At 45.2% G+C, this 17,132-nt stretch overlaps 1 protein-coding gene across 1 annotated transcript in view; it reads left to right on the forward strand.

Moving 5' to 3' along the window:
* The window catches only part of NOL11 (nucleolar protein 11), a 451,282-nt gene that overhangs the window by 349,452 nt on the left and 84,698 nt on the right, over positions 1–17,132 (forward strand). The gene's annotated exons all lie outside the window — the stretch shown is intronic.

A 17,132-nucleotide genomic window follows, 5' to 3' on the forward strand; every position in this document is an offset into this window, starting at 1 on the left:
GAACCGAAAGTTCAAAAAAATAATAACCGCCATTTCACCCGTGCCATTTTGCATGTAATGATCCAGTTACTTATCGATGCTTTATTTAAAATTGAAACCTACTTTGTGTTGCTCAGTTGTTTTTGTTTTTGGTTTGTTTGTTTACATTTTTCCTGGATCTGTGGTATCACTACTTTCAATGTACAGTTTTGTGCAAATAATTTGTGAATCTTGTATTTGTGAACTCCAGAGAGACTGTAGGAAAGCGTCTTTTTTTGCATGGTTACCCCCTAACTTTTTGGAAGATACCTGATGCACTTTGAATGTGCCCTAGGTCCCTGCCAATCAGTTTACTAGGGCCTGTGTTTGTTCCCTAACCTGTACCATTGTTTCCACATTTGGCACAAGTCTGGCCTACCTGCAAGTCTGTTACTCAAGGGCATGGTAGCCAGGGAAAGGCCTCTGAGGGCTGCAGTATGTATTATGCCACCCTCCTGGACCTCTCACCCCAAACTTGCACCATTGCAGCCTGCGTGTTGTGGTACAGCCAAAGGTGATGAGTCTCCATGGCATACATCCCTATGTCAACAAGTGGGGGTGTATGGTGCACTCCAGAGTTTAAACAATTATCTAGGCATACTGTATCAAAATTTCAAGAAAACTACACACGAAGTGTGCTACGCAGAGATCTGTGGGCTGCCCGTCCCACATAAAATACATGAAAAAAACTCAATCGCGAAGTTTGCTTGAAACACTGCGTATACGTTTTAGTGGTGTTATAGTTAGCTGGACATTTTACTCATACAAAACCAATGGAATTGCTCCTATATAGTTAGTTGTACTAACTATATTTCGCGCACCCGCAATCCACTGCTGATGATGTCACATATTAGATCATTCATGACATAGTCAGTGACATCACTGATGACATCTCAAATGACATCACTGATGACATCACTGATGACATCATCCAGTGAATGTGGTTTGCTTCGTTATTTAAATATGCATTATATATATAGCAATTTACATTGAAGAATGAGTGGATATATATAAATAAATATTTGGATGGAGGATTTAGTAGCAGTGTAATTGACTGTTTACTTGACCAATTTATAATGTCTCACTAAAAATAGTGGGTAGTGACTAAACTGTGTGAATATCTGTATCACTTTGTCAGTTGTTGTTTAAACTGATTCTACAGTTGGTTACTAGCTATGTGAAAGTCTATATTCGTTATTGATTAGTTAACTGAGTATTTGTATGGGAGTGTGAAAGTGTGTGTGGTTCGGTGGGGGGTGTGTGACTGTCCAAAGATGTGTGAATAGTTGATTCAGTAGATATATGAAGTTAAAACTACATGTTCTAACAGTTTGGGTGAGGGAATCTCTTTATGGGTGTGGTGATGAGCAAATATATTTCTCAAAGGTACAGGTCCAACAAACTAGAAAAATAAAAAGCAGTTTATGTGTCAGTTGTTGTATATAAATAAGTATACATAAGACACAATGATTGTGTGAGTGACTGTATGGATAACTGTATTCTTGTAATAATGATTTTATAATTCACTAAGTATGACTTACTATCTAAATGAATAGAAGTGGTGTTTGTATAAATGTTTTGCTTAGTAAATATGTAAGTATGATCCATTGTTTGCATAAGTGAGTAGGATGACTTCATATGTGAATAGGATGCGTGCTGTTGTTTAATGTCGATATAGATGTATAAGTATTTTTGATAGTGTTCTATTGTTCATTGACAGCATGTATGAGTGAATCCATAGGTAAGTGATTAGATGTGTGTATACATCTATGAATCACTGAGTGGATTTTTAGATACTTGTATTGCTGTGACAATGGAATTAAATATGATACTCTGTATTTTACAAACAGTGATGAAAAATTGTAATAGTGTATGAAAAGGTGTATGTGATTGTCACATGGATGATGTAATCAGTGATGTCATCAGTGATGTCATTTGAGATGTCATCAGTGATGTCACTGACCATGTCATGAATGATCTAATATGTGACATCATCAGCAGTGGATTGCGGGTGCGCGAAATATAGTTAGTACAACTAACTATATAGGAGCAATTTCATTGGTTTTGTATGAGTAAAATGTCCAGCTAACTATAACACCACTAAAACTTATAGTTTTTTGAGTGAATTTCAAAGGTTTTTTAAATGCTAATTCCTAACTATATAAGGCCTGCAACCTATGGTTTTTTCAGTGAATTTCAAAGGTTTTTTAAATGCTGATTCCTAACTATATACGGCCTGAAACCTATGGTTTTTTCAGTGAATTTCAAAGGTTTTTTAAATGCTAATTCCTAACTATATAAGGCCTGAAACCTAGGGTTTTTTCAGTGTTTAAAAAAAAAATTGATTGGTTAACTGGCTTATTAAGTGTATCTTAGTGAATACATATATTAGCGAGTAATGTTTAAATATTTAAATATATGCATGAGTGATGTAATATGAGACGTCATCAGCAGTGCATTGCAGACGTGCAAGTTATAGTGAATCCAACTAACTATAACGTGGGAATTTCAATGGTTTTATGCGAGTAAAATTTCCAGCTAACTATAACTGGTGTGAAACCTATGGTTTTTTCAGTGAATTTCAAAGGTTTTTTAAATGCTAATTCCTAACTATAACTGGTGTGTAACCTATGGTTTTTTCAGTGAATATATATATATATATAAAATTTCTATGGCAAAATGAAACCCCTCATTTTGTTCCTTTTCAAATGAAATGTATTAAGTGTTACCACTTTATTCCAATCAAGATGACTTCAGGTGTGCCATACTTTTGTCATAAGTAAGACTTAGCGTTCTAGTTGTTCTTTAGAACACTCTGGGACATTCTGTCATTGGGCTATAGATGGGCTACATCTGACTGATATTTGGGCTACATTTGGGCTCTTTTGTCTCTGGTGGCCATCTTGGGAGACTGCATATCAGAATTTTTTTAATGAAATATAAGAGGATTTGAGAAGTCACTCAAAATGTGCCCTAATTTTTCTTTCTTCAGCACTAATCATAATTACTATGGCAAAATGAACCCCCTCATTTTGTTCCTTTGCAAATTAAATGTTTTAAGTGTTAACACTTTATTCCAATCAAGATGACTTCAGGTGTGCCATACTTTTGTCATAAGTAAGACTGTTAGCGCTCTAGTTGTTCTTTAGAACACTCTGGGACATTCTGTCATTGGGCTATAGTTGGGCTACATCTAGCTGATATTTGGGCTACATTTGTTTTTTTTTGTCTCTGGTGGCCATCTTTGGGCTACATTTGGCTACATTTGGGCTCTAACATATATATAGCCCAATGTAGACCAATATATATTTTTTCAAAGTTAATTTTCGTAAAAACCACTGGAGCACATATCTTGAGATATAGCAAAGGCACATCGGGCTACCAGTCCCTACAATTTTGCCAAGTTTGGTGGAAAACCATTCAGCCGTTCGGGCTAAAAGTGAGTCCAACCGCCCTATGGAAATTAACATGGAGAAAACACGTTTTGGGACCCCCTTTTATCTCGGCCCCCGCTTGACGAATCCCCCCCAAACTTTCAGGGAAGGAGCGGAGCGCCGCGAGGCAAAGTTAAGGAAAATTTCAGGAAGATTCCTCAACCGGCGCCAAAGTTATTCCCAATAGAATGTTGGGATTTCCCTATGGAAAACAATCCTAACTATATATACCTACTGGCTATCGCCAGTAGGTAATATATATATATATATATATATATATATATATATATATATATATATATACACACAAACTTGTATCACTTTTTAGCAATTGCTTTCAAACGTAAAACCATTAATTTTCACCAATAAATACTCATACCAAAGTTGGTTTCAAACAAATGACATCTTTGTTGAAAAAAGTTTTTTTACATGCGATAATCAACCCATATTACAATGATTCCTGTAATCATGTATCATGCAAATTGTTACAATGTATAAATTTTCTGTAATTTACAAGTCCAACATAATGTGATGTAGAAATGCAGATCAAGATGTGCAGCAGAATGCATTTCGTGACTGACTGTCAATTCTTCGGGGGCCATTGAATGCCCAGTTATAGATTCACTTGTATACAACTCTACACCAGCGACAAAGTTCCAGCATCGCATAAAACTGCTGTCCAGTTTGTCAAGATGTGAAAAGATTACCTGTTTCCAAACCCTGTGCAGTATATACAGCACTACACGTTTTGATTCCTGTTTCCACTATCCCAGATTGATCGTCGCTGGGTATTTTCTTTTCACATCTTGACATACTGGACAGCAGTTTTATGTGCTGCTGGAACTTTGTCGCTGTTGTAGAAGGAGAGTAAACCGATAAACGTAGCTGGTAAGAGTGGCAGGCCTTTCGGCCAACCATTGGAGAATTGCCAACTCCATTGGTCTCTTATCACACCATGATGGGGCACACTGGGGTGAAATGAAGGAGATACAACAGTACCTCCCAGAAGAACATAAAAATAGAGTATAGCAAATTGTATCAGAGGGGAAGCTTATATCTAATGCCAATATAAGGTGTGCCCTGGATGCGGCTGACACAGCAGCTAGGGGTATTAATGGCCATATCTGTCTTCAAGCCAGATGTTCAACAAAATTTATTAGCCCTCCCCTTTGCTGACGAACATCTTTTTGGGCCAAAGGTGGATACCCTCCTAGAAAAAATAAAGAAAAAGAATGAGTCGGCAAAAGCAATGGAATCGTTGCGCAAACAATCACAATGGGGCTCCTTTCACCACTTCATAGAAAACAAACATCTATATTCAGAATTCCCGCAAGTAAAGCTTTTCTACAAGGTCTCAAGAGTTATTCCACCTAGAGCTCCAACGAGGTAATGGGTCCACCACTTGAACCTCATTTCACCTGCCCTCTACAGTTTCTATCATGGAAACTTGCATGTTCGAGGCATGTGGGCTGCTGAATTCATATCAATGCATAGATCGCCGCCTAGTGTTGGGTCCGGATGATTGCACATTGTTGTCCTGGAAGAGTCTTCGAAGTATCACGAGATAGGTGGCTCCTCCCTTGGACTACATTGCGCATGGGCATCCTCTCCATCCTCAGATTGTTTTTTTCCGCCATTGGGTTCGGATGTACTTTCTTGACTCAATTTCGGAATAGATATAAAACTTTTTTCACACGACCAATAGGCCTTCGGGGCGTCGGTATTGTCTTTCGTTCGGTTCCACGTACTTTCTCCAGTTCTTCGAGCCGGACGTCGAAGGCCGCTTGCCTTTTTCGACACCAAAGGCCCCACCAACGATCGACAATAGAACGGAGCCCGTTCAAACTGTGCCCCGTTTGCAACTCTAAATACCCTCACATCGATGTGGACCCGGTGTGTAATAAATGCCTATCACCGGACCACAACGAGGCCAGCTGCATGGCCTGTTCTCGGTTCAGGTCGAAGAAAACACTTCGGCTTCGACGCGCCGCGAGACAGTCGGCGCGCAAAACAGCGCCCGACCCAGAGAACATCTTCGAGGCTGAAGCCGATGAGGGCGTCTAACGAGAGGATCCTGAACAGCAGTCGGATCCTGCGTCGGAACAGAACTCTAACTATGATGAAGACGAAGAAGAAGACCACGTTCATGATGAAGACGTCGTCTAGGTAGGAGACGACGCACAGGCCATCGGAGCCGTCGATGACGACTCAAGCGATGAGCAAGGCCCAACCGCAGTCGCGGGGCCCGATAACGACAGTGTACCTTCAAAGGCTCAGGTCGAGGCATCGCCGGAAGGCCTTAGCCAAGATCTTAATCCACATTCTATAGCCCCGCGTCAAGGCCCGGCTAAGAATATTTCTAAGGAGCCATCGGTCGATCAACCACAATCAGCGGTAAAATCGAAACTGAAACCAACAGATGCTAAATCGAAACCAAAGCTGCTAAAGACAGTCATCGGATCGACGACCTCGGATTCATCGGATCCAATCAGATTGAAGAGTGTCATCGACCCCTCGGGGTCACAAGGAGGTGTCGGCCCGAACATCGGGGCGCCGAAGCCTGTATCTAAGGTCAAGCGCGTCGCACTAACGCAGTCGACGTCCAAAGATGGCGACACTAACAAGGGACTCAAGGCTCAGAAGACTCTTGATCCAAAGCTTCCAGCCTCCAAGCCACTGCTGGTCAAGGCCTTCGAGTCGAGGACCAAAATCGACCCGAAAGAGCATGTCAAGTCGAAGCAAAAGAGCGTGCCTGCTGCGCACCAAGAGCTCGAGTCGACGCATGGCCACAAACAAACTAGTGGTAAAACAAAGTCGGTCGGATCGAAGGCGGCGCCACCCTCGAAGCAGGTCGGTCCGTCTCCAATGCTTACGTCACTAATTAAGTACGGACTGCCCCCGACTGCACGCCCTAAGGCATTCCAGACACAAAAAAGCACCGACACAGCCACAAAGGTGTCGGTAGCCTCAAGAACTCAGCCCATAGAAGAGGACGTTGTGTTTCAAGCGCCATCCTATGATAATCAGTCAAAACTATTCGTCGAATCCGATTCTGGAAGACTCACTATTTATTAAAAAAAATCATTCCAGAGAGTCCTATGGAGTCATACAAGATCCCACTCAAAAAGAAAAGGGACTCTGCCACCTCCCCTGTTTTTTTTGAACCTGTAGAGTCCTATGGACAGGAATACACCTATTCTCCCACACGTACCAATGAAGATGTGGGGGAAGGATACAATGAGGAAGAATTTACTTATCCTATTGACACAGATCAAGAGGAGTCTCAACCCTGGACTGACCCTGGTGAGCCACACACCACGCCTGACACTCAGTCCTATACAGTCAAAACCTCGCCTACTAAAGATACTGCTGCGTTTAACGCATTAATTGAAAGGGCAGCTACTAACCATAATGTAGAAATGCACGCTGACCCGGTAGCAGAAGACTTTTTGTTTGACACTTTCTCAACTTCAGAAAGATCAGTGAGGACATTGCCTATGCTAAAGGGTGTCCTTAAACATGCTGGTGACATTTTCAAAGAAACCACAAGGGCAAGGGTTGTAAACCCAAGAATTGAAAGGAAATACCGGCCTGCGCCTGTAGACCCTACGTATATCAAAGGCCAGCTCCCATTGGACTGCTCAGTGGTGGCTAATGCTCGTAAGAGAGCGAACTCTCAGACAAGTGGTGATGCTCCTCCTCCGGACAAAGAATCCAAAATATTGGAAGCTTCTGGCAAACGAGTAGCGGCTCAAGCGGCAAATATTTGGAGAATCTCAAATACACAGGCCCTATTAGCCAGATATGATAGGGCTCATTACGACACGTTAGAGCAGCTACTACAACACCTGCCTGATGCTTATAAGGAGGGCGCGGAAATGCTGATACAGAAGGGGAAGCTGATTTCAAATGCATCCATTAAATGTGCGCTAGATGCAGCAGACACAGCAGCTAGGGCCATCAACACAAGTGTGATGCTCAGAAGGCATGCCTGGCTCCGCATCTCTGGTTTCAAGCCAAAGATCCAAACAACTATACTCAATCAGCCAGTTAACCCGGACTTTCTATTTGGTCCCGATGTAGACACAACACTAGAAAAAATTAAAAAGGACACTAAGACAGCAAAGTCCATGGGAGCTCTGCAGTCACAACAGTTCAGGGGCGGTTCCTTTCGTCGCACCGGTAACAGGGAGCCTCTAGAGGTCAAGCATCACAGCAAGCCCAATACAACAAGGGAGGAACACAGACCACCTATAACAAAAACAATAGGGGTGGATACCGTGGGAACAGCGCCAAGGGCAGAGGACGTGGAAATAATAATGCCAGGTCCTCAGCCACCAATAAACAGTGACGTCTTGTCACTGCCCCCAGACCATATAACACCGGTCGGGGGAAGACTTCAGCAGTTCCTGCCAGTCTGGGAAGGCATTACCACAGACAGGTAAGTGAGACAACTTATTCAATACGGCTATTGTCTAGAGCTAACCTCCACTCCACCCAACATACCCCCAAGGCCTATGTCCGCAGAGCACATGCACTTATTGCAGCAAGAAGTCATCTGTATGCTGCAAAAAGGGCCCATAGAACTCGTGCCTTTAGAACAACAGGGTACAGGGGTGTACTCACTGTACTTCTTAATCCCAAAGAAAGACGGATCTCTCAGGCACCTTCTAGACCTCAGACCCCTGAACCAATACATCTTGTCAGAACATTTTCACATGCTCACTTTGCAGCAAGTTCTACCATTGCTCAGTCAGGGAGATTTCCTAGCAACCCTAGACCTAAAGGACGCATATTTCCACATTCCAATTCACCCAGTACACAGGAAATATCTCAGGTTCACCATAAACAACCAGCATTACCAGTTCAAGGTCCTGCCTTTCGGGGTCACTACAGCCCCCAGAGTGTTTACCAAGTGCTTAGCGACAGTAGCTGCGCACCTTCGGAGACAACACATCCATGTCTATCCTTATCTGGACGACTGGCTTATCCAAGAGAAGTCAGACCAGCAATGTGCCAGCCACGTGTCCCGCACGATTCACCTCCTACACAGTCTAGGATTTTCACTCAATTACCCAAAATCTCACCTTCTACCCGCACATGTACAACAGTACCTAGGAGCGGAAATAAACACTCTGGCAGCAACAGCACAGCCATACTCCGCACGAATCAACAGCATGCAATTGCTGATTCAGAAATTCAAACCCCAACACTCACTCCCAGCGCCAGTGTTTATGCAGCTGATAGGCATGATGGCCTCCTGCATCTTCATAGTCCCTCACGCGAGGCTACACATGCGTCCGCTTCAGGAGTGCTTGGCACGACAGTGGAATCCGGCTCGGGGACATCTAAAAGACCTAGCGTTGGTGACCGGTCGTACATACAACTCTTTGCATTGGTGGAACACACAAAACCTTTGCAGGGGAAGACCGTTCCAAGAGCCTGTACCACAGATAGTGCTGACGACGGACGCATCTCTCCAGGGCTGGGGAGCCATGTCCTCCATTATACAGTACAGGGACTATGGACGACGCAGCAGCAGAAGATGCTCATCAACCTGCTGGAACTGATGGCAATCTTCATGGCGATGAAGGCGTTCAAATTGCATTTGTGCAACAAAGTTGTGCTGATCTGGACGGACAACTTGACTGCCGTGTATTACATCCAGAAGCAGGGAGGGACACACTTTCCACAGTTATCACACCTAGCCCAGAGCATGTGGAAGTGGGCCATTCAAAGAAACATGTTCCTCATGGCGGAACACCTCCCAGGCAAGGACAACCAGAAAGCAGACCTGCTCAGCAGGCACAGCCATCAGATGCACGAGTGGGAGATACATCCCTCGGTGCTACAACCGTATTTTCAACAGTGGGGTCATCCAGAGATAGACCTATTCGCCACAAAGGAAAACGCAAAATGCCAAACCTTCGCCGCCAGGTTCCCACACCCGCAGTCTCAGGGCAATGCGATATGGATGAACTGGTCAGGCAGATTTGCGTACGCTTTTCCTCCAGCCCCGCTCATACCGCTGGTAGCGCGCAAACTGCGGCAGCACTTAATGACAGGAGACTTTCATACAGATTCATGCTAATAGGGTAGTGCTGCGTACCAACCCTAAATTCATGCCTAAGGTGGTGTCACAGTTCCACATTAACCAAACAATAGAACTGCCAGTATTCTTCCCAAATCCAGATTCAGTAGCAGACCGAGCACTGCACACACTAGATGTTAAAAGAGCTCTCCTGTATTACATTGACAGGACAAAAGATTTCAGAAAAACTAAGCAACTGTTTGTTGCCTTCTCTCCACAGCACAAGGGCAACCCCATTTCCAAATCAGGTATAGCCAGATGGATTGTTAAGTGCATACAAATCTGTTATCAAAAAGCTAAACGCACATTAACAGTTCCCCCGAGAGCGCATTCCACACGCAAGCTAGGGGCATCCATGGCTTTCCTAGGTAACATCCCTCTAGAGAATATCTGTAGAGCAGCCACATGGACCACCATACATACATTCACCAAACACTACTGCGTGGATGTACACTCCAAACAGCAAGCTGCTGTAGGTCAGGCTGTTCTCAGGACTCTTTTTCAGACTGCTGCAGCTGGCACGGGCAACCACCGCTAAGGAGGAAACTGCTATTTATTATATGCATAGATATGAATTCAGCAGCCCACATGCCTCGAACGGAATATGCTACTTACCAGTATGCCTCTATTCTTGGCATGTAGGGCTGCTGACATTCATATCGCCCGCCCTCCTCCCGATGCCTGTCGCAGCTGTAGCACTAAGAATTATTCTCAGGCATAGTCATCACTTACTGTATCATACTCCATCTCTGCCACAATGGCGAAAAACAATCTGAGGATGGAGAGGATGCCCATGCGCAATGTAGTCGAAGGGAGGAGCCACCTATCTCGTGATACTTCGAAGACTCTTCCAGGACAACAATGTGCAATCATCCGGACCCAACACTAGGCGGCGATCTATGCATAGATATGAATGTCAGCAGCCCTACATGCCAAGAACAGATGCATACTGGTAAGTAGCATATTCCTTCTCATTGCAATCACTTCACTCAGAAGGGTTGGTGAGATTCAAGCATTAACTTTGGAAGAACCATTCTTTCATATACACAAAGACAAAATAGTACTACGAACTAATCCTACATTTCTACCAGACGTCCCACAATTCCACGTGAGTCTATCCATTAAGTTGCCTGTATTCTTTTCTCATCCAGACTCAGTGGCAGAAAGAGCATTACACACATTAGATGTAAAAAGTGCACTAATGTACTATACTGATAGAATACAATCATTTTGGAAAACTCGACAAATATTTGAGGCATTCTCCAAACCATATCAAGGGTAAAGCAATTTCCAAATTGGGTATCTCACGTTGGATAGTAAAATGTATCCAAAGCTGGTATGCTTAAGCCAAGCGACCCCTTCCTATTCTACCGAACGTTCACTTCTCAGGGAAAAAAGTAGCTTGTATGGCATTTCTAGGGAACCTACCAATAGCTGATTAATGTAAAGCAGCTACAAGGACAACACCGCACACATTTACAAAACATTACTGTGTTGATGTCATGGAACAACAACAAGCAAATGTCGATCAAGCAGTACTACGTACATAATTTCAAACAAAACTCCCCAGCACAAGCTTGCCACTGCTTAGGAGAACTGCTTTTTAGTCTATGCTAAGCATGTATATCTACAGCCACACATGACGTCATACGGTAAATGTTACTTACCCTTTAAGCATCTGTTTGTGGCATGCAGTGCTGTAGATTCACATGCGCCCACACTCCTCCCGGTCACTTGTGTTGGTTGCATATATTCACATTATACTGTCATGTGTCCCAGTAAGGCCTAGTAGAAATTGTAGCCAGTTATACATGTACACAGATCTTTTCTAAAGTTGCCTTAACTTTTTCACGTCAACTTGTGACACACATTTGCATTCGTGACACTTGGATTCGTTTCTTGGAAACACTGACCTAGCTTACACAAATAAACTGTGCAAGAATGCTATTGTATTTCATTGTGTATAAAACCTACACGTATGCTGTGCAAATGTTTGTTATTTATGGCCATATGGCGCGACAGCTATCTGTGGAATACAAACAATGGCAGCCTGATCACATTCTCGGCCCAAGGCAAGGATGTCTTTTTCTATATATAAACATCTGTTTTCGGGTATAGTCCGAGGAGGCACTTCTGCTGATTTCGAGAGGTCTCTACAAGCTGAAGCGTTCGCCCCAACAGCTGGCACATCTCCCGGAGGGATGTCTAGTTCGTGACCAAGACGGGGTCCTGCAATCTTACCCACCAGATAATGGGGTTGGGACATCCAGTACAGAGTTTCTTGGCAGAACATACACCTTAGACACATAGGTAAGGGTCTGCATAGTAGGAGTAAGCCAGATTATTATGCCATTTTCTATATGTACGCACATATATACTGTTTCAGCAAGATGGTAGAACTTTTTGTTCTCTTCACTGTTTTGATGCTTGTTATAACTTTCTTCCGCTTTTGTCTAATGATCATGGGCCCCGCAGGGCAAAAAAAGCATATTTTTTTTCCGATCTGATCCGTGGATCCCCCTGCTAAAAATAAAAACAAAGCTTGGGCTCCCACGCTTTGTTTATTACTGGCCCCTGGGTGGGCAAGGTCCCGGAGCCATTTTTTTTAAATACAAAACAATTCCAGTGCACACGTTATAGTCCGTTAATCATATAGGTTTTGGTTCCTTCTTTGAGCAAACGAACAAGCCGCGTAAATCCTGAGTAATGAGACAAGATGGACACAAGTAGGTCAAATCATTAAGGATGTATTAAGCCCTTCTGTTCTCGAAGGGTGATATCAAGACAAAAAAATATAGTATATGACCAGCCGACACGTGTTTCGTCTAGCGAGCAGAGGCGCTCGTGACTCTTCAGGGCTGAAGGCGGTAACGTTAGTGAGTTTCGGTTAGCCGGTGATACTTCCAACCCGGCGTATGTCGGGTGAGTGAACAGGATCGTAAAGTAGAATCCAGTATTGGAAATATAGTATTCTAAGGCAATGCAACGACTTAGAATGCAACGACTGGCGGGTACATCCGTCGTAGTGATGGTACTCTGTGAAGCAGAGTGCCAACATGCGTATCCTCCTAACAATACATGATTGTACATCTATTCCAAATACATGTACAATCATGTATTGTTAGGATTATTTGATTTTTTTACTTACTTACATGATTTTCTGCTGAATGATTTTATTCCTCTATATATTTGTACTCCTATTTTACATCCGAAATATATAAAATAAGATATATCGCTTCAAAACTACTAGATTCTCCCGTGTGTTATTCAATTGATTTTTTGCTATTTGTTGTCTTTAGACACTCAGGTGTTTTTTCATTTGGACTAACCCCATGATTTATTCCTGAATTATTTGAATATTCTGTCAAACAAAATCCCTTGTAGGCCTCTGTCACTATTTACAGTACTGCCCAAGCCTCCAAGGGTTTATTGGGTTCCCTTAACTATCAACTAATACAAAAGATGGCAGCCACCAGGAGTATGCGGCGAAGAAAACGAGGGGATGCGGAGTGAAGACGGCCGCCCCGTGGCAGTTCGGGAGTAGCAGACAACCAACCTGTTGGCATGGACAGTGCATAATGGCTGTCGGAGGAGGAGGCCCGTGTTGGATATCTGGCTGGCTGGGGCCTAGAGGCAGGGATGTGTACGCCACAACGTGGCTGGCTAGATAGGCTGGTGCGGCTTGAAGTGTTGATGACTCCTGGCCCTGCCTCCAACTACCTGGCTACATGATCTGCTTCCCTGCCTCACCTTGGGGGGAGGGGGAATGGAGTCTAGATAAGGGGCATACCCCCCGCCTCACTCTGGAAGCGGTCTGTGGCCCTCGGCACCCACGAGAATCCTGGCTGACCAGCAATACTGCAGCACCTACACTTGCTGGAGCCGTTACCTATGGTGCATAACGCTTGGCTGAGAACGATTCAGCTCTTCCCTTCTTATCACAGAGTCAGACTCTGCGCCCGTTTGCTGTGGCAGCTATTGCTGTGGACATTCTCTGCCCATTGTGGGTAGTCAAGGTATGTGCTGTCTTGCCCTGGACGAGAAGCATTTGCACCTGTGGGAGGTTTGTTAGATTCCGTCTTCCTGCGGGCTCGCTTGGCGGTACTAGGTCCCTTGTCTGCGGCTGACAACTTCTACTTCTGCACGGGGGCCTTGGAATACCTCACTGGTGGATTATGTTCTGGGGTTCCTGCTATGTGACTCCATCACTGGAAATAATTTTTGGGGGCTACGCTAGCCAGACTGGGGATTGCTCAAGACAGCCCTAGGCTTGGTGTGGGGCAGTGGGTTGGGGTTGACTGTCCTTGACCCATGCTGAGCAGGGAGTGTGTGTCAAGAGTTTCTGGATTCCTCTTTGGGCCGACACAATTGCTACCAATCACTCTAAAAAAGACTCAACACTGAAAAAGTCGGACCATCGAAAAACTAGCAGTACTGTTGTCAGTAGTGTTCATAAAGCCTTATTATGGACTGCCTGTTCCTTGTCAATAGAAGTTGTGTAGTGCTACATAGCACTTGTGATCTTTTATTGCTTAGAACCAAATATAGATCTAGCCTGCCACCTGGGAAGTTCAAGTAAGGACAATGCGGAAATAATTATGTCTGTCAAGATAGGCATTTGGAAGTGTTTTACCAAAGGTAAGTAACATGTTTATTTAATCCAAACTGATAGATTCTTGGGAGTCATTGGTGCCAAGGGGCCCGCGCCGCCACCAAAACCTAAACCACAACCTCTGGTCAAACCTACTGCATCTGAGACACAAGAGGAATTGGCGCCCCTGCTGCGGCAACTTCAACAACAGGTGATTACTTCTGAGCTGGGGAACGACTAACTTTTAAGGCGAGCAGCTCTTCAGGGGGAGCTTTCCTGAACATTCCAACCTGTATAGTCTTGTGACCAGAATACTACCCTGCCTCTCGTCACATTAGATTTCTAATGCATCATGCAGCAGAGCTCCTACTACTGGGACGATCCGATATGGTGGTGCTCCGATGCTATGGACTTCTACCCGCACTGTTTGGTCTGGTTCACTCCCAGGCGGGGGCGTGCTCTTTGTTTGTTGTTTTGTTGAACGTTTTGGTTTTCTTCGTTATACACGACACTGCTCAGTACATTTGCCTTATTCATTGCAGTCTCTATTACGAGACTGATACGGAGGTTATTTTCTTATCTCCTATTTTGATGGTCTAAATTGGTAGTTTGGATCCCAAAAACATTCTAGCACATGCTTATAGTATTCAGTCTTAATGTTAGAAGACTTAATGACCCGGTGAAGTGCCTGACCCTCTCCCTGATTAAGGAGTCCAAATGTGATATTTGTCTCCTACAGGAGACTCTCTTGCTCCAGAGGGCCTTGACTCTGCTGCATTCTCGCTGGTATGATCGACAATTCTACTTAATTCCACAGAAAAGGGCGGGGTCACCATCCTTTTGGTCACATGCTTCCAGGGTAAGGTGCTGCAAGTACAGGCTGAGATCGCAGGCAGATCATTGCTGTTGCGTATTTCCCTGTCCCCCCGCAGTCAAAATAGCCTTGATATATGCCACTAAAGACCATCACAAATCTTTTATACTAGATGCAGTGGGATGGGTGATGGCATCTCCTTACTCCGATATCTGGATTGGTGGGGACTTTAATTCAGTACCTTATGCCCAACTGGATAGATCAATCCAGAGAATACGACAGACCGGCGCCCTTAGAGAATTAGACCTACGATGGCTTGCTGACATGGATCTGGCTGATGTTTGGCACCTCCATTACTCTACAGACAGGAAATATACCTGCTTCTCTGTGGTCCAACAAATTTATAGCAGAATAGATTCCTATCTCAAGTCAACTTGCAGGACTACGGCGGTGGTGAGTGCCGAGATTGGCATTGCTTCCCTGTCTGACCATGCACCCATTACCTTGACCATACGTTTCCCACCATCATCCCCTCAGGATGGCACTTGGCATCTTAATTCCAAATTACTACAGTTTGAATCCACGAGACCCGCAATAGCTGAGACGTTTAACTCTTTTCTTTAATTCAGTGATACTCCTGACAGTCCCATTGCGCTGCTGTGGGACTCCTTGAAAGCTACACTTGGAGGGACATTTATAGTCATATCCAGCTAAACATAATAGGGAGAGATGTGAAAAGAGACTGGTCTTTAAGGAGCGGGTGAAGGATCTCGAGGGTGAACACTGAGGGTCATCAACATCTCCTTCGAAACAGCGACATTCCCGGAAAGCTGGAAGCACGCCGAAATCCACGCCCTCCTCAAGATGCCCAAAGCAGACCCCAAGGAACTCAAGAACTTCCTACCCAGGGAATGGGAGCAGGGAGACAGCCCTCATCGCCACCACAGACATCAGGCACCAACTAGACAACAGCAAAACATCAGCCCTCATCTTCCTGGACCTGTCAGCCGCCTTCGACGCGGTATGCCATCGCACTCCATAGACACGCCTCCTAGAAGCCGGAATCCAAGAGAAGGACCTTGACTGGACCACGTCCTTCCTTACCGGCAGAACCCAGAGCGTCCGCCTCAGCCCGACGCTGTTCAACGTCTGCATGGCCCCCCTCGCACTAGTGGCCCGCCATCACGACCTCAACATCATCTCCTACGCCGACGACACCCAGCTCATCCTCTCCCTCACTAAGGACCCACACACTCCTAAAACCAACCTCCACGAAGGAATGAAGGCCGTCGCAGACTGGATGAGGAGCAGCCGTCTGAAGCTGAACTCTGACAAGACGGAGGTCCTCATCCTCGGATCCACCCCCTCAGCCTGGGATGACTCCTGGTGGCCGACCACACTGGGAACAGCACCAACACCCACCGACCACGCACACAATCTAGGATTCATCCTCGACTTCCCCCTCTCCATGTCTAAGCAGGTCAACGCCATCTCCTCCTCCTGCTACAAAACGCTCCGCATGTTCCGCAGGATCTACAAGTGGATCCTGACCGAAACAAGAAGAACGGTGACACAGGCCTTCGTCAGCAGCAGACTGGACTACGGCAACGCACTCTACGCAGGAATCCCAGCCAAACACCTACGACGACTACAACACATCCAAAACGCCTCCGCCCGACTGATAGTCAACATCCCCCGCCGCAGCCACATCACCCCACCTGAGAAACCTACACTGGCTCCCCGTCGACAAGAGGATCACCTTCAAACTCCTCACCCACGCACACAAAGCACTCTACAACACCGGACCAGCCTACCTGAACAGCAGACTCCGCTTCCACACGCCCACCCGCCAGCTCCGCCAGCCTCGCTCTCGCCGCTGTCCCCCGCATCCAACGAACGACCTATGGCGGCAGATCCTTCTCCTACCTCGCCGCCAAGACCTGGAACACCCTCCCTACCCACATACAGCAGACCTACTCACCTTCAGAAGACTCCTCAAGACCTGGCTTTTCGAGCTGTAGCCGCTCTCCCCCCCCCCCCCCCCCCCCCCCCCCATTCCCGTCCCTTCAGCGCCTTGGGACCCTCACGGAGTAGCGCGCTCTACAAGTACTTTGATTGATTGATCCAATTGGCTGAGAAGACATCTGATGCCAGCCCGCAAAGAGCTTTGGGTGGTTGTTTATT

The sequence above is a fragment of the Lissotriton helveticus genome, chromosome 7, assembly GCF_964261635.1.
Source record: "Lissotriton helveticus chromosome 7, aLisHel1.1, whole genome shotgun sequence".
NCBI classification, from domain to species: Eukaryota; Metazoa; Chordata; class Amphibia; order Caudata; family Salamandridae; genus Lissotriton; species Lissotriton helveticus.